Genomic DNA, 22,219 nt, shown 5'->3' on the forward strand with positions numbered 1-22,219 from the left:
ATATTTACTTATAACTTACATATGTGTACTACTATAAATCCATATATCAAGTATAAGTAGAGCTTAATTTCTCTCCAATATTTTTGAATAAAAAGAAATATAAATAGAAGTTGTAATAGTTTCTCCTTGCATGTCCCCTTTCCTCTGTCACTCCCTTAAATTGCTGAATTGGGCAGTGGATGCTCTGGGAGCCACACATGAGATAAGTCTGTGTTCAGCAATAGTAATAATAATTGCTGCCACTTTTGGAGCACATACTGTGTGCCAGTGGTTGTCTAGTGGTTAGGATTCGGAGCTCACACCACTGCGGCCCAGGTTCATTTCCTAGTCAGGGAACCACTCCACCTGTCTGTTGGTTGTCATACTGTGGCGCTGCGTGTTGCTGTGATGCTGAAAGCTATCCCACTGGTATTTCAAATACCAGCGGGGTCACCCATGGTGGACAGGTTTCAGCAGAGCTTCCAGACTAAGAAAGACTAGGAAGAAGGACCTGGCCACCCACTTGCGAAAAAATTGGCTGTGAAAACCCTACGAATAGCAGCGGAACATTGTCTGATATGGCACCAGGAGGTAAGAGGATGGCACAAAAAGACCAGGCAGGGTTCTGCTCTGCTGTACACAGAGTCGCTAGGAGTTAGAATCGACTGGACAGCACTAACAACAACAAACTCTGTGCCAGGCAAGGTCCCAAGCCTTTATAGAAAATGTTCCATCGAATTTTTGCAGGAGCGCTGTGTGGTAGGCACTATTGATTCTCATTTTATTGTTGAAGAAGCTGAGGCTTAGAGATGCTGAGCTTTGCCCACTGTTGGCACTAGCAAGAGGCAGGGCAGAATCAAAGCTAGGTCTCTCTGACTTGAAGCCTGTCTTAGTCACTGTGCCCTGCTGCCTCAGGGACCCACAGCAAACATTCATTGAGTGCTAGGCACTGTGCTGGGTCCTGGACATACACAGGGAACAGGGATGCAGACTCTGTCCTCTTAAAGCTGCCGTCCTCCTGGGCTCTGACATTGTGAGGGCTCCATAGGTCTGATTGAAAAGGGCTGGATAGTGTTGAGTACGTTTTATGAGGCTTAAAAAAAAAAGATCTCTGCATTGAATTGGTTGTGGGAATTTTTTTTAAACCTTAAAATATATAATTATGAAGTATTGTAGCACATTTGGAATTCTATTGGCTTTGTGTCTTGGGGTCTTATTATCATTTATAGCATTATTTCAACGGGAAAGTGCATTTTAAGTTTCAAAAACTCAACTTATAAATTAACTTTTCACAATCTTTTCAAATGTTTGGATTTCCTGAACGGCTTACTAAGGCAAGAAAGTTATTACAGCATTTTGGAAAGATTTTCAACAAGAAGCATTGATGAAATTTTCAGATAATTAGAATACTAAGTTCTTTGAATATTCTGGTTAATTGAGATTATTACTTCAAAATACTCTAAGGTGAATACAGTCATAGGAAAAGAAAAGAAATCATTGTTCCAATTCCTTAATGAAATAAAGACCTTAAAGCCTGATGGTATTTTCTCTTCTCAGCTGGAGTTTGTATTAGTATCCCTTACTCACAAAGCCCTGGCCCTCGTCAGAGTGAAGAACTAGAAGTTGAATGTATTTCTCTTCATCTCTACCACTGTCACAGATGGCGATTGACTTTGCATCCCTAAACAGTAATGGCAAATGTCACAAAAATTAATAATTATAAACTCCTGTGTTGAGAGATTATATTTGTTTTTATATAATATTGACAATACATGTTGCTTTGTAGTGTACAAGTCCTTTTCCATGTACAATTTCTTTTTGATCCTCATAGTCATCTTTTTCGCTAACGTTCTGATGATTTGTCATTGTGTAATAAACTATGTCTCATGATTTTGTGGGTTAGATATTTGGGAAGAACTTGGCTGGGCAATCTTTCTGTTCCATGCGGCACTGATTCCATGGAGTCACTTGCTGGCATGTGGGTGGTGGCTGGGCTGGACCAGAGGGTACAAGCTGGCTTTATTCACATGACAGTGCCTTGATGAGGATGGCTGGAAGAATGGACTCAGCTGAGCCCCTTAGCTGTTTTCTCCATGTTGTTGAGTAGTTGGACTTTATATATGGTGGCTCAGGGCTCCAAAAGTGAATATTCCAAGAGATAGAAAATGGAAGCTTCCAGAAGAGTAAGGCCTAGGCTCAGAAATTGGAACAATCTCTCTTCTGCCATATCCTATTCACCAAAGTAGTTGCTAAATTCAAGGATAGGGAACCAGGACCCTACCTCTCAATAGGAGAGGTGTCAAAAACTGTGTGGCCATCTTTAATCTGCCACAGCTAGATTTCAGGAGGTGTTATTTGCATTTTCTAGATAAGGAAACTAATACTCAGACTAATTGAGTTGATGTGCCCAGAATGGCACAGCTAGTAAGTGGGGATGGTGGGACCCATCCCAGGACTGCTGATTCCGAGGCCAGTATACATATATTGCTGGGCATCTTCTTGGACTGAAATAAATAATTACTGAACAATGTAATACGCTAACACTGCTTCTTTTTTGCTCTTCCTCTTTTAAAAGTTATTGGGGGAGTCCAGGGCATCTGAGGTCCCAGAAGGGCCCTTAAGTGTCTGTGTTTCTGATGGTACATTTTCCCAATGCCTCTCTTTTCCAATTTGACCTATTTCCTTTCTGAGGCGGGAATGAGAAGAGGCGCAGGATAGAAAGGGTGGAAGACTTTCCATAGGAGTTGGATAATTGTAGTAGCTCTGGATGCTGCCCTCAGTGTTTGCTGCTGGGTTAACATTAGCTTGAGTTCTGAGCAAGCAAGGGGCTTAACCCATGGAAGAAGCACCATTTATTTGAAATTAATGGGGCAGGAGACTAGTCAGGAAATAAATACCCATGGGGTGAAGAAGTAAGTATGAGCCATTTTGTTGACCAATATAAATCAGTCCTTTGGACTCAGGTTTTAAATGAGGACACTATCCAACAAAAGCCAGAGCATGTTGCACAGCAGTTTTCCTGTACAGTACAAATGGCTTTTTGAAAAGTACCTCCCAGTACATGACATTTGCTCTATTGCTCAGATTTGGTCACAGGAAATCCTGGGGTTATCTCTGGCAGAAGGCACTTTGTCTTTACTAATAAGCTATGCTTCCACTTTCCTGTATCTCAATATTTCAAAAGATGCTTCTTTTCTCTTCCAGTGAAGCAATGGCTATACTAACATTTTCCTTTTATTACAGTGGAGCCTATTGCTATATTATATAATATTATTATATAATATATTATACTATAATATTATTAATTATATAATGTACATTTTTATTTATGTTATAATTATATTGCTATAATAGCCTATTGCTATTGCTACTATAGCCTGTTGCTATAGTATCCTTTAGATTTAAATTTATTCACCGAGTCTTTGCAAACACCTTGTCTCTCCTCTTTCAAAGTGCTAGGATTTGTTTTTTTTACTGCGTATAAACCTGCCCCATTTTTCACCCAAGAGCAAAAGCACTGAAGAAATCTACAAAAGCACCTTGGAAATCTACATCATACGTGAGCAGGGAAAAATTCCCTTCTAAGTGCTTCTGAATATAATCATGCTGAACAGCACATCGCTTATGCAGAGCCAGGACTTCAAAGTAACAGCAAAATTAAAGTTCAATCACAGCATCGTTCACTCGGAACATTCTTGCTTTGTGGCTATCAAGTACCACATGTACTTGCGGTGGCTAGAATTTCCATGAAAGGAACAACAGGGGTGCTAGATTGCATTGCCTAAAAGTGATGGTAGCTGTTATCACAAAGGGAAAGGAATTAAAGCAGAGGAAAGATGATAGGAGTCGAGTCAGATAAAAACCAAAGGCAGAGTGCACTTGAGCGCTACGGGGGGATATTAGTGGGACTCTGAGCTGTGCCCATCTGATGTGTCCCTTTATTATCTCCTTTACTCGCAGTGTCTGAGGTTTGGGAAATTTCTGTGATTTATGAAGTGCCCCCTAGCTTGCCTCTCTGGCAAGGAAACCAGTGTGGTTCTGTTTAGTGCCGTGGTTTCCAAGATGGGGTCTTTGATTCCTGGGGCTGCATGAGACAATTATCTGGGGTGTAGGAAAAATATGAATTAGTATTACTGTTTTATTCCATAGTATTTTAGTGTTTTAAATTTCTATTTTGGGGTTATGCTTATAGCAATGCTGTTGAAAGTGAGATCACAGACAGTATCGATGTCAACTGGGAACATGTTAGAAATGCAATTCTTGGGTCCCATTGCAAACCTACTGAATCTTTGGTGCTCTGGGGGTGGGGCCCGATGAGCTGTGCTTGAGCAACTCTCCAGGTGATTCTGATACCCACCAAAGTTTGAAGAGCAAACTGGTTTCTAATGTATATAACATGTTTATAAATAAACACACACGTACGGAGTTGCACTCAGAACTTTTTACCAATGGGATGCTCAAACCAAAAAGTTAGAAGATGATGCTGTGGTGGAAATATGCTGACTCAAGAACCACAAATTCTTCCTCCCTTTTTTCTATCTTGCTGATTAACCCTGGAGTGAGGAGGGTCATTTAGCTTCTTTTACTTCCTGGGTGAGCTTAAGCAGGTTACTTAATCACTGTGGAAAATGAGAATAAAGTGAGATGTCACTCTCACAGGACTGTTCTGAGAGTTCAGTGAGCTCGTGTATACTGGAAGCACATAGTGAGCCTTGAGCACAACATAGATTCTCGGTTCCTCTTTTTCCCTATAGCTGCGGACCCGACAGCATAGCAGTTTAAGTTCTTCTGCCTGCTAGGGTATATCTATTAGTCCCCAGGCCATCAGTATAAGTATGGAAGCCAAAAAAATCTCTTACAGTCTACAGACTATAACCTGATATATTACACTTTGTGAAGCCTTGACAATAAAGACCAGTGAAGAGGGCAGCTAATGAGTTTATTCAACATATTTACCCTTTCCAAGAGCTGCATGTAATTTTCCATTGATATTCCAAGCTGCAAAGAATAGCAGTGTCGGAGATGCTGTAGACTGTAGCAGTTCAACATTATGCTATTGTGAGGAACAGCTAGTAAAACCACATTCCCGATTGTCTTGACAGAGCAAGTAGCCTCTGCCTCAAGCTGTGCATGCTTCAGCCAGGCAGCCGGACACAGTTGAGTTAGTTCATGAGACATGATGAAGAGCATTGGCCAAAGCTTTTCCCTAAGAGACCTGGGAAATGCTCCTAACCTTTACTGTTCGTAAGAATCACCTGGAGAGCTTGTGAAATTGGCACATTTCTGAGCTTCATCTGTGGAGAGTTTTATTCTACTGGTATGAAGTGGGCCCAGGAATCTGCTGTGTTAACAAGCTTCCCAGGTGATTCTGTTGCAAGTGGTTCACGCAGAAGCGAATTTATACACCCTGAATCGCAGATGTTTTCGTGCTGATAAGCACTTTAGAGCTCATTTGATGTACAATTTCTTAACCTTTTTCCCTTCGTAAGAGCTAAGACGATTGCCATTAAGATAAATGCATGACACTTTCTCATTAATATATTCACATTTGACAAAACCACAAATGTTGGGAAGGACTAAAAAATGCCACAACCATTAGCAGCACTAATTCACTGCAGACTCGGGGCATCGATAAGGTTATGTTTTACTAAATTCCCTACTGTGGAATTTAACACTGCCTCTCAAAAAAACTTATCAGAATACAAGGGAGAGACAATAAGTGTTAACACAGGGATGACCTTGAATTCATTCATGTTTTTAAAATAATCCATTAGTAATCTCGAGTACTTTATTAGCAATAGATTTCCTGGTGATACGAATCACAATCGAGACATATCATTGTGGCAGAGCCTGCTAGTTGTCCCCTCAGATTTCTTTTCCTCTGTCACCTGTAAGAACCTACAAATTTTAGCAGGGCACATGGACACCCGGAAAAAAAGACTACGTTTCCTAGCCTCTCTTGCAGCTAGGAGTGATCATGGGACTAAGTTCTTGACAATGGGATATAAGAGGAAGTAGCATGCGAGACTGCCAGGCAATGTCCTTAAAGGGGCGGCTGTGCCTGTTCTTTCTGTGGCTGGAATGTGGAGGTGAAAGCTAGAGCAGCCATCTTGGACTATGATGGGGAAAACACGTGTTGAGAGTGGCAGAGGAAAGAACCCAGTAGAAGGAGGCTGGGTCCCTGAAGATGCTGGTGCTGTCGTGGGAGTCTTGGGCTGCTGATGTTATGTGTGAGAGAATTACGTTTCTATCTTGTTTAAGCTGTTATTATTTCTGGCTTTCTGTCACGTGTGGCAACCCCAAGGTTGAGAGCCCCTAATGTAGCCAACCCTCTCATTTTTTAGATGAGAACACAGAAACCTGGGGAAGTGAGTGGCTTGACTGAAATCACATAGCTAGTGAGGCACAGATCTGGAAGTAGAACCTAGGTCTCTTGGCTTCTGGATCAGTGCCCCTTTTTTTTTTTTTTTTTTTTTTACCACCCCAGGCTTTCTCGATTTCACTATTAGCAGCCATGCCTAGAACTGAGATCATAGTTCTGCAGCTGAATTGATATGACAGACTAAACACGTGTACCTACCTGCCTCCTATCCAAAGTCTCATTGACAAGGCAGAGAAAACACTTTTTAAAAGAATAAATCCATAATAGTGTGGGGATACAAGAAATGGTACTATTAGCAGATCAGAGATTTTAAGTTTTCCTGGGAATATTACTGAGAAATTCATGAAAGGCAGAAAACAGATGGGACTGAATTGATAGATGTAGCAGCTGGCTACCTGCGTCCACATCCCCTTGCCGATCTCTGACTGTGATACCACTCAAGTGTTGCACTGCATGTCTCTCCACTTTTCTGCCTTGAGGTTTTCTCAGAAGCAGTGGGAGCTGCATCAATTCTTCTGGGGGTGTAGGGATGACAGCACTCTTGGAGACCCTTTTCCCGCTGAGGCAGGATCCAGTGGATAAGTACCCCAGCCTCACGTCTTTTGTTCCCAGCAGAGTTGAGCCCCTGTTGCCCACAGTAGCCTTGATATTGCACCCTTGATTGGCTTTTCCTCTCTGTGGTGTCATTTTCCCTGCTATCTCTCTCCTGCTTCTTGGGATTGCCTCCTGAGTAAACCACCTGCGCCAAATCCTTATCTGAGGCTCTGCTTTTGTGAGAACTCAAGGTATGACAATGGAGAATCAAGGGCAGAGAAACCACAGCCTGAAACACACATAGGAGAAAATTACTAAAGAGGTAAGCAGCTTTCCAGGGGTCAAGAGATACAAAGAACAAAAGGGGACCTTGAGAATTTACCAGAGTAATTAATTAAAGTTCTTTGTTCAGAATGCATGGATTCCCCCTTATATTGAGCTTCTAGTGGTAGTGACTTTTCCCCAGACCAAAGTCCCCCAAACTACTTTCCAACCAAAATGAGTCTCTGTCTGTGGTGAGCTCCTAGCATGGGGGCTGGGGCTGTAGAGAGAGAGAGCAGGGCAAAAGCAAAGCCAGTGCATCACAAACACGGGCAACAGAAAGAACAAATGAAAGGGGAGCAACTGACTTGGTCATTTGGGCCCAAGATTGCTCAGTTTTCAGTAATCCTGGAATGGCTTTTGTTCTACCAGGTGCAGTTCTACCTACCCCCTCAAGCTAAGGGGGTTAGTACCTTCAGACAGGTGAGGATAGCATCCAAGCCACAGGAGCAGGTAGGGGCTACAGGTCCCACAGGTAACAGGAGAGGGATGGGGCAGGAGGTGGCATTGGTGTCCTGAGAGTCCAGGGGGCAAACATATGCTGGACAGGGCTCCTTGAAGTTGAAACCTCTTTGGCCACCAGGCTGCAGAGGGGTAGAATTACAATCCAAGGAGAGTAACAGGTCCTGGCATATATATGACAAAGCTGGGATGGGCAAGGGGTTAGAGCAGAAAGCTGTAGGATACAGAAAGGAAGATAGAGGGTAGAGATTTGACCCAGCCTGGTGAGTTCTCTACATCTATTGTTTGTAGTGCTAAGAAATCCAGGCACTGGCCTTGAAAGCTACCCTGGAGTGTGGTGTTGAAGAGGGGGCTGGGTCCAGGTGCAGGTGAAATGACTGTGGCCTGCAATGATGCCCTGAGGCCGATTCAGGATGGAATGCAGTCAGGAGTCTTTACCTCCTATTTCAGTCTGCTCAGGCTGCCAAAACAAAATGCGATAGACTGGGTAGCTTAAGCCACAGACATTTATTTCTCATGGTTTTGGAGGCTAGGAAGTCCAAGATCAAGGTACTGGCAGGTTCAGTTCAGGGTTAGTGAGGGCCCTCTTCCCGGCTTGCGGATGGCTGTCTTCTCGCTGTGTCCTCACATGGCAAAGAAAGTGACCGCTGGTGTCTCTTTCTCTTCTGTAAGGACGCTAATCCCATCAGGGGGTGCCACCCTCATGACCTCATCTGAATCTAATTATTTTCCGAAGGCTCTTCCTCTAAATACCGCAACTTTGGGGGTTAGGGCTTCAACAAATGAATTTTAGAGGGACATAAACATTCAGTTCATAACAACTATCCACACCAGAACCTGACTCAGGGAGATTTGAGAAGATATTATATCCACAAAACAAGGAGAGAAAAAACCCTTCACCAATGAGTTATTAACTACCACACAGCTAAAGGTTGAGTTGTTGAGCTGGAAGATCAAGCTAAGAAGTTTGCCCAGAACTCACTAGAAATGGTTAAAGAGAACCAATGAGGAAAAAAAAAGTTAAGACACATGGTGGATAGATCTAGAAGTTTATGTGTTTGTGTAGTGGTAAATAATGAAGAGAATGGAAAGGAAGAAATAATCAAAGGAATAATAGAAGAAAAATCTCTAGGGCTGAAAAAAGAGAAATCTTCTGATTGAACATATCCTCCAAATCCTGAATAGGAAGAAGGAGACTAAACCCACATTAAGAGACACCCTGGCAACATTTCAGAAATCACAGCCCTTGTTGCCACAGGATGCAGAGAGATTTCAAATTGCTTCAGACTGTGGGATTGTTATTGCTTCAGTGCCTTAACTCTTGAAATAAGTCTCCTATTCTCTGTTCTCAAGGTATAGAACAAGCAGCCAATGAACGTATCTTGATCGATGTGTCTCAAGAGGAAAATGCCCAGAAACATTATAAATTTAGATTCTAGCAATAGCATCACATATAACAGAATGTAAAACAACAGTAAGGGAGATAAACAATAATTCATAGAGGAAAATAACTATTTTATATCTGCGCGTGCTGTTGAAGCCCCACAGACAGCACACCAGGGAGACCTGCAGCTTACGCAAGCTGAGTTGATTGACATTGCTGAGCGAGGAAAAGCACGACCTTGACCGAGTCTCAGAAGGATCTCCAAAGGGGGAAGTGAGAGAAGGGTGCTTATAGAGTTGGGAGGGCTGGAGTTAGTCAGAGAGTGGTGGTTTAGGTCAGGGATTGATAGAATTTGTAAATCTGGCAGGTTGCTAGAACTGTCCGTGGTCTTTGGAGCACATAAATCCATGTGGAGTTATTGTTACTATGGTCTTTTCTTTGAATATATGGATCTGAAAGAGCTGGTATTAAAGTAATTTGAGTTGAGATAGTTTATGTTGCACATTATGGTTTAGTACAGTTAATCTATTTTGCAAATCACAGTACAGTTTTTTTGCAATACAGGAAATTGTGGTTTCCACTTCTTTTTTTGTGTGTGAGGAAGATCTGCCCTGAGCTAACATCTGCCAATCCTCGTCTTTTTCCTGAGGAAGACTGGCCCTGGGCTAACATCCATGCCCATCTTCCTCTACTTTATATGGGACCCCGCCACAGCATGGCTTGACAAGCGGTGCATCAGTGCACACCTGGGATCCGAACTGGTGCACCCCGGGCTGCCGCAGCAGAGCATGCACACCCAACCACTTGCGCCACCGGGCCAGCCCCTGCACTTCTTTTCTCACTGTAGTATCTAGCATAGTGTCTGGGTGGGCTCTCAATAAATGTTTGGTTGAATCAGTTAGTAAACTAATTATTAAAGGGGAATCAAGAACAAAATGAATGGACTCAAATGTCTACACACAAAAGCTTATGGCAGTGTTGCTTAATAAAAATGCAAATTCCTGGGGTCACCCCCCAGATAGTTTGATTCAGTAGGTCTGGATTTGAGGCTGGTGATTCTGATGAAAGTGGTCCACAGATTTCACTTTGAAAAACACTAGCATAGTGGCCTGGTGATAAACAAAATGGGTTGAGATGTTAACACGTGGAAGGAAATAAAACCTCATAGGTATCTTTGAGACTTGGTAAAATAGGATTGATCATTGAACTAAAGAAATCAAGAATTATGTCCCCTTCAAAATAAGCCTGCTGATAGAAAAGGAAACAGAATGAATTGTTTATCTACAAGTACACACCTACCTAACAATCCATGCATCCTAATGTGATACACAGCGGGGCGCACTTAGTTGAGAATTAGAGAGAAATAGAAGCAATATTGTTATGGTAAAGAACTTTAGATTACAGTGTCTTAACAGTTTGAGATATGTTACTAGGTCATTTCTTATTAACAATAAAATACCTAAATTTGAGTGCTTTGTTTTTTTATTGAGATGAAATTAACATAGCATCAAATCAACCATTTGAGAGTGAACAATTCAGTGACGTTTAGTGCACTCACAATATTGTGCAACCACCACCTCTAATTTCAAAACATTTTCATCACCCTACAATAAACTCTCTACTCATTAAGTAGTTACTCCCCATTTTCTCCTCCCCTCAGCTCCCGGCAACCACAGATCTACACTGTCTCTATAGATTTACCATTCTGGATGTTTCAAATAAATGGAATCACGTGATCTGTGACCTTTTGTACAAGTCTGCCTTCCTTCATGGAGCAAAATGTTTCCAAGGTTCATCCATGTTTTAGTGTGTATCAGTACTTCATTCCTTTTTATGGCTAATAATATTCCATTGTATGCATATACCACAGTGTTTATTCATTCATCTGTCCATGGACATTTGGGTTGTTTCCACCTTTTGGCTATTGTGAATAGTGCTGCTGTTTGTGTACAAGTATATACCTAGGAGTCTACACCTAGGAGTATATACTTTTAGGTATATACCTAGGAGTGAAATTGCTGGGTCTTATGATAATTCTGTTTAGCTTTTTAAGGAACTGCCAAACTGTTTTCTGCAATGGCTGAGCCATTTTACATCCCCCCCAGAAATGGACAAGCCTTCCAATTTCTCCACATCCTCACCCATGCTTGTTATTTATTTATTTTTTATTATAGCCACCCTAGTGGGTGTAAAGTGATATATCATTGTGGCTTTGATTTGCATTTCCCTAATGACTAATGATATTGAGCATCTTTTCATTTGTTTGTTGGTCATTTGTATATCTTATTTGGAGAAATGTCTATTCAAGTCCTTTGCCCATATTTAAATTTGGTTGTTTGTTTTTTTGTTGTTGTTGAGTTATAAGAATTCTTTATATATTCTGAATACCAGGCCCTTATCAGATATATGATTAGAAAATATTTCCCCCAATTTTGTAGGTTGTATTATGTTTTTAAAACAAATTAATTGAATAAATTCAAAATTATCTTTATACTAACATCGGTTTCATTCCCTTGCATTCTTGAGTGGAAGACCTAGTTAGGGCCATGTGCATACACCCAAACCTATGGTGTACATTGCCTCACTCCTAGTCTTAATAAGTTTGTGGGAACAAGCTGCTCATAAGAACATATTTTTAAGGTGAATCATGGCAGAAAAAAGATGGAGAATGACTTTTCTAGACCAAGTATCCAGATTCAAGAATAGGATGACGTATTCCTGATTCCTGCATATCAAAAACTGGTACAAAGGTGTGAAATAATAGCAAGAGGAGGAACACCAACTAACCTGACATAGAGGAAGTCTCCCTGCCACATTGGCTTTGCTGGTCCTCAACCCTTGGTTGGTCCTCAACCTAATTCTATAATTCTTTATCCAGATGTTGGCTTATCCAGCAGCCTCCATAGATCAGTCTACATCTCAAGCCAGTAGAGTTTGGCTTGTTAAAAGGGGACATGAATCTCACAAAGCCTCAAATACCAGCTTCTTTAACAAAACTAATATCAGCAGCATGAGATGTAGCATGAAGCCAAAATTCTTCAGGCCCTGGAGTTGGAGAAGAAGGATATGCCCCGAAGATTGATTGCCCTTAGTTTGGGAATAATACAAAGATCAGTGGGAAAGCAGACTTCCTGGCTGACAAAACCTCAGAGGATTTCAAGTTGCCTAACACCCCTAGACAGAGCCCTAAGTAGATGTTAAGCACAGAGTGAAAACCATCTTGAACATTCAGCTATAGACTTTCATATTTGGAAAGTGCTTTGTCTTAAAGGTGGCCCACTGGCACTTAGCACGCAGATGAAGAATAAAACCTGCTGACTCTTCCTTAAAATCAACCCCGCTAGCTATTCACAGCCAGACTCTAGACAAGTGAGAGCCATCTATTCATATAAGCTGGAGACTGCATATCCTCGGGGCCAGTAGAGACCGTGGATGAACGTGGTGGGTGGTGAGAGAAGTATAGAAAAGCCACTCTGTCTTCTATTGCTTCGTCACTTCTTCCAGTCACGGTGGACCAAATGACCACCAGTAGAAAGTTAATCAACTCTTGATTCGTGAAATGTTTGCTGAGTTTCTGTTAGATGCTGGAGACAGTACTAGATCATCAAAGACAGCTCCTGCTCTGAAGGTGAGGTCGCCACACAGAGTAGGGGTTTCTAACATGGAAAGATGGGGCCTGGCAGAGTGGGGAGGCCCACTGAACTTGGGAGGATGGAGAGCTGGACCAGCTTTGCTCTATGAGCCAGGACCCTCCTGGTTGCAAGTGACAGAAACCTAATTTGAATTACAAAGAGGGAATATATTGTCATGAAACCAACCCCTTGGAAGGGTAGGGGATCAGCCAGGCTTCAGAAGTGACTGGAATCAGGAACTAGATAGCCATCAAGACAAGGCCACTGCATGGGCTATTACATGTCTGGGAAGCTCTTCCCTCCCACTTAGTTTATCTACTACTCATTATTCATGTGTCTCCAATCACCTCCTTGGGGGAGCCTCCCTCTTCCCCCACTCATTTCCCTGACTGAATCACACCCAGAGTCCTTGCTGCTCTATTCAAGACTTTGGGGCAAATTAGAAAAAGGTGACTCTTGCGAGCGGCTAGTGCCAGTGTGTGAAGAACAAGGTGCCCCTTCTTCTGGGCAAATACAGCTTCACACCAGGCCTCATGGATTGGTGAACAGACTGTAAGTGGGATTTCAGCCCACTTACCCCCTCAGCTGTGCTTCTTTGTGCAGTGCACAAACTGTACAACTGTACAAAGTAGCTGAGCCAGATCCCCTATTACATGTTCTCAGAAGATTATGTTTCTCTCCTTACTACTTGTCAAAATAGCAGTTTTACTCTGCTTGCATGATTATTTAAGGGATGTCTCCCCTGCAAGCTCGTAAGCCCCACGAGGACAGCAGTTGGGTCTGTTTTTAATCAACGTGTTTTTCCTATAGCCCAGCAATGTCTGGCACACGGAAAGGCCCTTGAAAAATAATGGTTGTTTCATGAATAAATAAATGAGCAAGCAAATGACTGTTTGTTTCTTTATTTCTCTTGGACTGGCTTTTTCTATGAGGTGGGAGCCATAGTTGCTGGCAGCTTATGAACACAAACCGAGAAGGCTGCTTCTCCTTAATTCTGATTTTTAAAATTCTAGGAAGGATGCTAATAGGCCAAGCTGAGATCATATGTTCACGGGGAGTGGGAGGCACCCTGCTTGGCAACCTCTATCAAAGCTCTGTTTGATGAATGGTGGGGTGAGCAGTTCCTCAAAAGAAGAGGGGGCTCTTCCCAGCGGAAGAGAGGAGGGCTAGGCAGAAACAACTCCAGATGGCCCCCATACTGCCCTTGACTTGCCAGTAGGTCAGGTGGGCAAGTCACCTCTGTGTCTGTTTCCTCACCTGTGAAAAGAGGGAACTTGCGAGCTCACCTCTGAGATCGTGCAGCCCAACATTCTATTCCCTTTATTCTGCTTCTGGTTCTCTTGCCAAATTCTGTTCTAGTGCTGCACGTGTTAAGTGGAAAAAGACATGACTGGGGGCAGCCTTAGTCAAGGAAGGCTTAATGGACGTGAGCTTTAAGCTGAGTCGAAAGCTGAGGAGGAGTTGTTAGGGAAAGAGGAAGGAGGGGAGACTTTTAAGGATGGGAGGCTGGCTGGGGGAAGTATGTTAGCTATTGTTGTTGAGCCATTTGTTTGTCAAGAGTCTTCTTTTTTGTTTGTTAATGTAAATATCTTTGTAAGGAGCACTGTGTTAACTCATCGATATTTTCCCCTGAATTAGTTTATCCAAGAACAGCAAGGTGATCATCCACAAGGATCTGAGGGAATGCGACATTGGACAGGTAAGTTTTGATAATCAAAATAGGTCCTGAGTACAAGCATGTTTAGGGTATGAATTAGGCTGATCACCTTGGGGTCTGTACTTTGCATGTGTGCTGCTGGGTGGCGGGGGTGGTTTTGTTCCAGCAGTGGGAGAGTGACTCAGGGAGGCAGAGGAGAGAGCAGTGTCTCCATTCATGATGCTGAAACAGCATGAGGCTCTTCCACACACAACTGGCCCCCTGCGCATGATCATTAAGTACGATAACCTCTTGGCGCCTGTCCGTTCCCCTTCCAGTTTTTCAGATGACCCCCTGTGGCTTTCTTCAAGGATGTCATTTAAGCTCGTTTCAGTCTTCCTCAATCTTCTGCCTGTTGGGGAACAGTGAGGTTTGCCTTCACTTGCTAAGGATGGGCTTCATCCTGAAAATGGGAGCGGTCTGTCCAGAAGGGCTGTCCACCAGGCACCACCATGGGAGCCCTGGGCACCTGGAAGGGGAGCTGGAAGAGGGAGAGAAGGCTCACCAAGGGGAAGTGGGAGGAGGGGACGAGTGGCGCAGCTTTGATCCGTGTACAGTGGCAATCCTTTAAAACCGCATTGCCTGTAACAACACTCTGCTACTTTGGGCCCTACTCTTCCATACCCCAACATGCAGTCCTGTTGCTAGATCCTCAGACCTGTTTAACAAGGAAGAGAATAAAGTTCCATCCCCTGGAATTGGGGGAACTGTGTTTCATGTTACCACTAAGGATGGACAGAGAAAACACAGGACATTTGCCCTGGCCCCCTAGAACTATGCTAGATGTGACTGCCTATTGGTGCTAGAAAAATAGCTACAGCTTCCACATTAAAGGACTTGGAGTTTGTGTTGGGGGAGGGGGAATAGGGTGGGCAAGCAGCCCTCTGTACAATGCTACACAAAGAAGCCATATAGCATAGTGAATAACAATACAGATCTGAAGCCAGTCTGCTTGGGTTTAATTCTCCCGGTTCTGCCACTTACTAGCTGTATGACCTTGGGCAAGTCACTTTACCTATATGTGCCTTAGTCTCCTCACCTGTAAAATGGGTTTAACAAAAGTTTCTACCTCTTGGGATTGTTGGGAGGATTCAGTGAGTTAATACCAGCACTAGAACAGTACCCAGTGCCAAGTGAGTGGTACTTAAGTGTTTGCTAATATTTGTGTTCCCCCATCTATTTTCTGTGAATTTGAAATGTTTCCCAAAGCTAAAGTTATATAAAATTTGAATGGAGACTTAAACAGACTAAGGTTGTGGTGCTAGAGCTTCGAAGCCGGAAAAAAGTGATTGTGAGGTGGAAGGATGAAGAAAAAAATGGAAGCAGTTGTAGGGGGTCAAGGTCGGAGTTTCAGGATAAACTGAGCAGACCGTGGGGGTAGAGGCAGGACAGCTGGGAAGCCTGGAGCACAGTGGGAGCTGATCAGGCCCTTGGGTGGGGGGATGAGAGGATCAAGCAATTAGATAAGAGAGAAGGCAAAGGGCAGCTGTGGGCAGAGTTGAGCTCAGAGTCTAGGTGTGGGTGGCTGCAGAAAAAGCGGTTTTGACTGCAACCCAGTTTGAAATTGGAGGTGAGCAAAATTTGGAAAGAGAAGTTTATTTTTGGCATCTCCTCTCCAAAGAGCTCTGCTCCTCTTCTGCTCTTCATCCAGTCCCTCCACATTGCCTTGAAAATGCCACCCAGCCCCCAAGCCAAGCCTTCCCTCCTCTCCCACTGCTCCACGGCCTGAAACTTCTCACCTCACCCACCAGTTCCCTAACAAAATTCCCATTATTTGAGCGTAGGCTCGGATGTCAGAGGAAAGCTGGCGGAGTGGAACTCACCTCTCACTAACAAAATTACTGATAGGCACTGACTAGTCCCTAAAGCGCCTGGATTTTAAAAAGGAAACCCTCGTAAACTCAAATGAATGTCTAATCTAGGAATTCTTAATTTAGGGGGTGATGGGGTGGGCATAGGTGCATTTCAGGCCTTTGACAGAGAGTCATCGTTTTCAGTGATTCTTAAAGGGGCTTCTGACTCCCAAAATGTTAAGGGCATTTGTTTTAACCTATTATGGCTAAGACAGTATAACAAAGAAAAATGTAAGCATTCAGCTGAGTTGGAAGAAAATATTTTTCCATTGGGTAAATTAGTGATTTGTGTGTGTGTGTGCATGTGTGTGTGCCTGCATATGTGTGTGTGTGTGTGTCTTTCCAAATCGTTTTCTCTTTCGGAACCATAGCTATTTTTTGATGCTTGGATTCATTGCTTTCTCCCACCAACATGGCTCCTGTAGTAGCTTCAACTGGGGGTTCAAGTGTGAGTGTTGGGAATTGTCGTGGGGCAGCTGAGGCAGGTATATCCAGGTTGCAGGGGCTGGAATCTGCTTAGTCATAGGTTTTTCACATCCTACATCCTCTTCCTTTCTAGAACAGGAAGTTCTTACTTCCATAACATGTTATCATCACCAAGGAAGTGAGCATATATTTTCCACAGCTCCTGTCCTCCTCTTCCCTCCCCCACTTCCTATTGCAGTCTGCCGTCTCCATCCACTCTCCCAGAATGCTTCACTTTGCCATAATGAGATGCTCGGCTGCTGTGCAGCCACCGACGTCTGGAGATGGATGGGGCCTTCTGCACTGCCCTGAGAGGGATGGTAAAAAGACGTTGTATTCATGGAAGCAGGCTAGAAAAGGCAAGGAGAAATGGAAAGCCTGACAACACACAGAAGCAATTGTCCAAGTAAAATGGTTATTCTTTCTGTCCATCCCCCACTAGCTGTAATAACTGAAGCAATGCTATGTTTATGAAAGTCACTATAAAGGTCATGCATTGTTTAGATTCAATTGGAAAATTATACCTTCCGAGATCAAATTTAATGGCAACATCATCAGGACTTGATTAGCTCAATGCGAATAAGGTGAAAATACCCGATTCAGAGAAGAACATATGGTAATGAATGAACACATTTTTATTCAAATCCTCTGTTAAATCCCTAGGCAGGTGTGAGTTCGGTAAAATAAAAGGCCCTGGATAAAAAATAAAAGCGTCGGTTTGAACATCCTATAGTTGTGCGGGAGAAAAAGATCAGCAAAAAAAGGCTTATTAACGCTATCCGAATAGTCATGTGTCAAGAAATCTTGGAAATTAGAAATAGTTTTAAAAATAAATGAAATTCTCTCTGTATCTAGGAGAGGCAAAAAAATTCATTGTTAAATGAAATTTAAATCGAAACACTGATGTCAAATCTCAGTATAATTAGAAAATTCTTAGCTTTTCTAAGAGATCCCTAATATGGCTGCTTCATAAAGAAATAAACCAGGATTTTCTAGATATTTAGAAATACAGATTCATTTTTACTTGAAATAGTCCCAAGCATAAAAATTAGCCAACTGCACCTCACAAAATTGCATTAGGTTCACATGGCAATATGTGGCAGCATCACATAATGGGTGCTCATGAGTTCATTCCTGCTTCCCTCTCCTACTTTCTTTTTTTTGTGTGTGAGGAAGATCAGCCCTGAGCTAACGTCCATGCTAATACTCTTCTTTTTGCTGTAAGACCGGCTCTGAGCTAACATCTATCACCTATCCTCCTCCTTTTTTTTTTTTTTCTCTCCCCAAAGCCCCAGTAGATAGTTGTATGTCATAGTTGCACATCCTTCTAGTTGCTGTATGTGGGACACGGCCTTAGCATGGCCGGAGAAGCGGTGCGTTGGTGCGCACCCAGGATCCGAACCCGGGCCACCAGCAGCGGAGTGCGCGCACTTAACCGCTAAGCCACGGAACCGGCCCTTCCCTCTCTTACTTTTATAAATGCTTTTACATATTTTATTTTATTTAGCCCTTATTTATCCCTTGAAGGTATTACTCCTATTTTCATAGATAAAGGAACTGAGGCCCAGCCAAGTTTAATGCCTGTTCAAGTGTTTAAATAGTAGGGTTTGAGTCTTAATCTAGGCTGGCCCAAGGCTAATATTGAAAGACATTTTGCCTTTGCCTCTGGTATAGCAGATTGAAAATCTTTTATATCCGTAGCTGTGGCTCTCAGGGAAAAGTAATATTACTTCAAAGTGCAAGGAAGAGAAATTATGCATTATGGTAACACAATATGTGTCTCTATTCATGTAGAATCCCCTTGTAATTTTTTACAATCTTTTTGTGTAGGATGCTCTCTTTCTGTATTTATAGGAATTTCCTATATCCATTTGCACTTCAATGATCAATCAATTTTCATTAAACTAGTTTTAAACTAGCTCAAACTCCTGCTGGACTTTGAACACCACAGTATTGATATTGGGTACTCATTTTTTTCTTTACTGCGTAAAGTCTCACATTTCAGTTCCAAACTAGGCATGTCCTGGAGATGGAGGTTTTTGTATGCTAACTCAGTGTTCACCGCGAACTCTAGAAGGGAGGGAGGAAGCTAAGTCAATAAAACAGAGTGACTGTGGAGTCAGAGACTGGCTTACAGGAAAAGCCAGATTTGGGATGACCAGCTGGATGTGAGGGGAAGAGTTTATTCAAGGATGTGATGAGTACTGGAGAGTGTCATGACAACAGCAGCTAACATTTATTGAGCATTACTGTGTGCCAGGTACTTTTAAGTGCTTCACTTGTATTTATTCATTCATTTATTCCTCACAACATACCTATGAAGTAGGTCCTATTATTTTCACCATTTTGCAGATGAGGAAACTAAGACACAGAGGCATGAAGTAATTTGTATTAAATGTTGGAGCCAATGGGATTTTAATCCAGGCCATCTGATCCAGAAAGCCTAAATTCTGCTTCAGAAAAAATGGTAACACTGCTCCCAAGGCTAAAATGCCCAGTGTAGAGTGGTTCCAGAAAATTCCATCTAAGGTTTTTTATATTCAGGTACATGCTATAGCCCCAACGGAGGCTGATGAAAAAATGGAAGTCTCTTGAATGTGCATTATGAGCCCACATGACAGGAGCATATCAATTCTATGGAGTAACCTGTAGTAATTACAATGAGGTTACTTTCTTGTGTTTAATAGTCAGTGTTCTGACCTCTAGGGTAAGATAGGCAGGAAAAAAGGAAGCCGAAAATGTCTACTTCTATGCTTTTTTCATTAACCTGATAATTGGGACCTGACTGTAGGCAGGTATTGAAAAATGAAACCAACATTTTTATTACCCTAGTAGCATCTGGCAAGTGGCTATTTGCAAAACTGTTCTATGTGTACATGTGAAAAGCAACACATGTTACAGTGTCATTCTTATGTAAATAAACGCTTAAGAGCTGAAACTCTTCTCAATAACACAGGCCTCAATGGTTAAAAGGTTAATTCCGGTAGGCTGAAGAGGCTGCCCTCTCGCACTGACAGATCAGAGTAGAGAATTGATTGGATTCAGCAGAGCCTCCTTAGATACCCTGGATAAATAATCTCGTTAATAATATACCATGAAGTGGATAGTTGCTGTTGAAATAAGGTCAAAAGGTTAAAACAAATAAGAAAGATGTAGTAGTCTGGAAATAATCTCTCTGACTCATATTTTTCATAATATATATCTACAAAGGCAGCCTGAGTTATTCAACTTGAGCCTAGATATTCAACTCCACAAAGAGGCCAGGTTTCACTTTCTATCTTTTAAAAGCACATTCACATCCATATTATTGTGTCCTTATAAATAAATCTCTTGGGTATATAGGGCATATATTAACCTGATTAAAAAGAGAGGGAACTGAAGCACAGCATGGGAACATTATAACACAGGGAGTTACTTAGGGGCACATTACTTATTCGCTGAGTGGCAAATTACTGGAGCGCTTTAAGCCTCAGTTAACTTATTGTAAAGTGGGGATAACAGTAGTACCCCACTGGGGTGGTGTGAGGGTAGGTAGAATAATTTACAAGCAAAGCACTATACGAGTAGTGCCTATCACATTGGAAGCACTGAAAAAAGTTGTCATCATTTGGGTCAGCAAACTGTCAGTTGGTTATGAGTTTGGAGAAATAAACTATCCTGACCTCTATGGATAGATTTACTTTTTGTTTGTTTGTTTCCATATCCCGGAAACCCACTTAGCTTGACTTTTTGTAACTAGTGGAGTTCTATATACTCTCTCACTGTAATCTGAGGCCAAATTAATTCCTCCCTGCCATGTTTTCGTTCTCATTCTCTTCGGATCTTACCAGGGGCACATTTATCTATTTGAGCAGGCCCAACTTTATTTTAGTCTTGAGGACTACGGCATTCTCCATTCTGTACCCCCAACCCCAACACATGCAGTAAAATTGTGCTATGGTAGGATGTGTGGAATTTGGGGAAAAGTTTTAAAATTTGATTAAAGAGCTCTGCTGTTCTTTCTTTCACCAGATTTTTCCACATCAAATTTTAATCTAGGCTTAGGGTATTTTAAAATATATGTGGTTAAAATGAATATTGTACAACTAATAAAATAGAAAAATTCCAATTCAATTAAGTATCAGTTGACACAAGGTAACTTCCTTTAACATTACTTTAAAGCAGTAACCAGGTGAGGCAAAATGGCATAGAGACTGCATTCCCAAATATCTCTACCCATCACAGTCCCAAGACAATTATTAACTTTTTCTCTAAGGATTTGAATATAAATGCACAGAAGCATAACATTATTATCGCAGTAAACATCCCCTTAGAGATCAAGTTTTTTGGGAATGCTACCAATGAGAAAAAATTGAAATGTATTATATATTGAAAAAATTCCTCACTGAATTTCATAAAAAAGAAGGCGATATTCCAGCCATGAAGTATAGAATTTGTATTAGATTGATATAATACCTTTCAAATGGAAAGGGAGAGTAGTTTACCGATTTTTGGAATTTGAAGCTTTAATATTGGACAGTGTGGTTCAGGGGAAAAGACCTGGTCTAGGAGTTGGGAAACTTGAGTTTAGTTAATGCTTTGTTATTAACTAGCTCAGTGACTTGGACTAGACATTTAACCCTTTTGGACCTCAAGTCTCATACTCTTAAAATGAGGAAGTTGGATTTGATAATCTCCAGGGTTCCTTCCAGATCTAAAATTTCACATTATAGTCAACATTCAGTTCACTGTAAGAAACTATAAACTAGTACCTACCATTTGAAAGCACTATACTGGGTGTTAGGGACATAAAGATAAATATAACAAGTTTCCTGCCATCAAAGGTTTATAATCTTGTGGATTATTAAAATGACAGGGTAATATTTGCAGAATATTATATAGTCATTTCATTATACCAATTTTATTATTCATAAAACATGTGGGGCAGTGAGGCTTAGCAGACTAAGAATGAGCTTTGCTTCTCAATCTCCAGCCTGTAGCTGACCCACTACAAGGATCTGTGTAAATTACTCTCTAAGTCTGTTTTTTATTGGAAAATAATCATACTAACCCAACTGAAAGTGATGCTGAGAAATAACAAAGGTTGTACATTCTGTAAATTTTTATGGACATCATGTGCCATGATGGGTGCTAGGGGCAGAGCAGCTGGCAGGTCATCATGTAGCTTAACCATTACATACACTATTACAAAGTTTGCTGCAAATAAATCAATATGGCAAATGGCTACCTAAAACAAATTAATTGTGGGCTTATTTTAATTTAGAGGTTTCAAGAAGCAAGCCCATTTCTGTGTAAAATAACATCTGTCTCGGCCCTTGAAGTACCATGATAAGCAGTAAAAAAAAAAAAAAAAAGCTACAAACGTACAAATATTACATATACAAAATATTATGAACTTGTATAAACTATATATAATTTATTATTTCCTAAGTGTAGAATAGATTGAAAACATAAACGGGATGAAGAATGTAAGAGCAGCTTTTCTGCTCAGAGTAAGGACTGACATTCTTA

The sequence above is a fragment of the Diceros bicornis genome, chromosome 8 (genome assembly GCF_020826845.1).
Source record: "Diceros bicornis minor isolate mBicDic1 chromosome 8, mDicBic1.mat.cur, whole genome shotgun sequence".
NCBI lineage: Eukaryota > Metazoa > Chordata > Mammalia > Perissodactyla > Rhinocerotidae > Diceros > Diceros bicornis.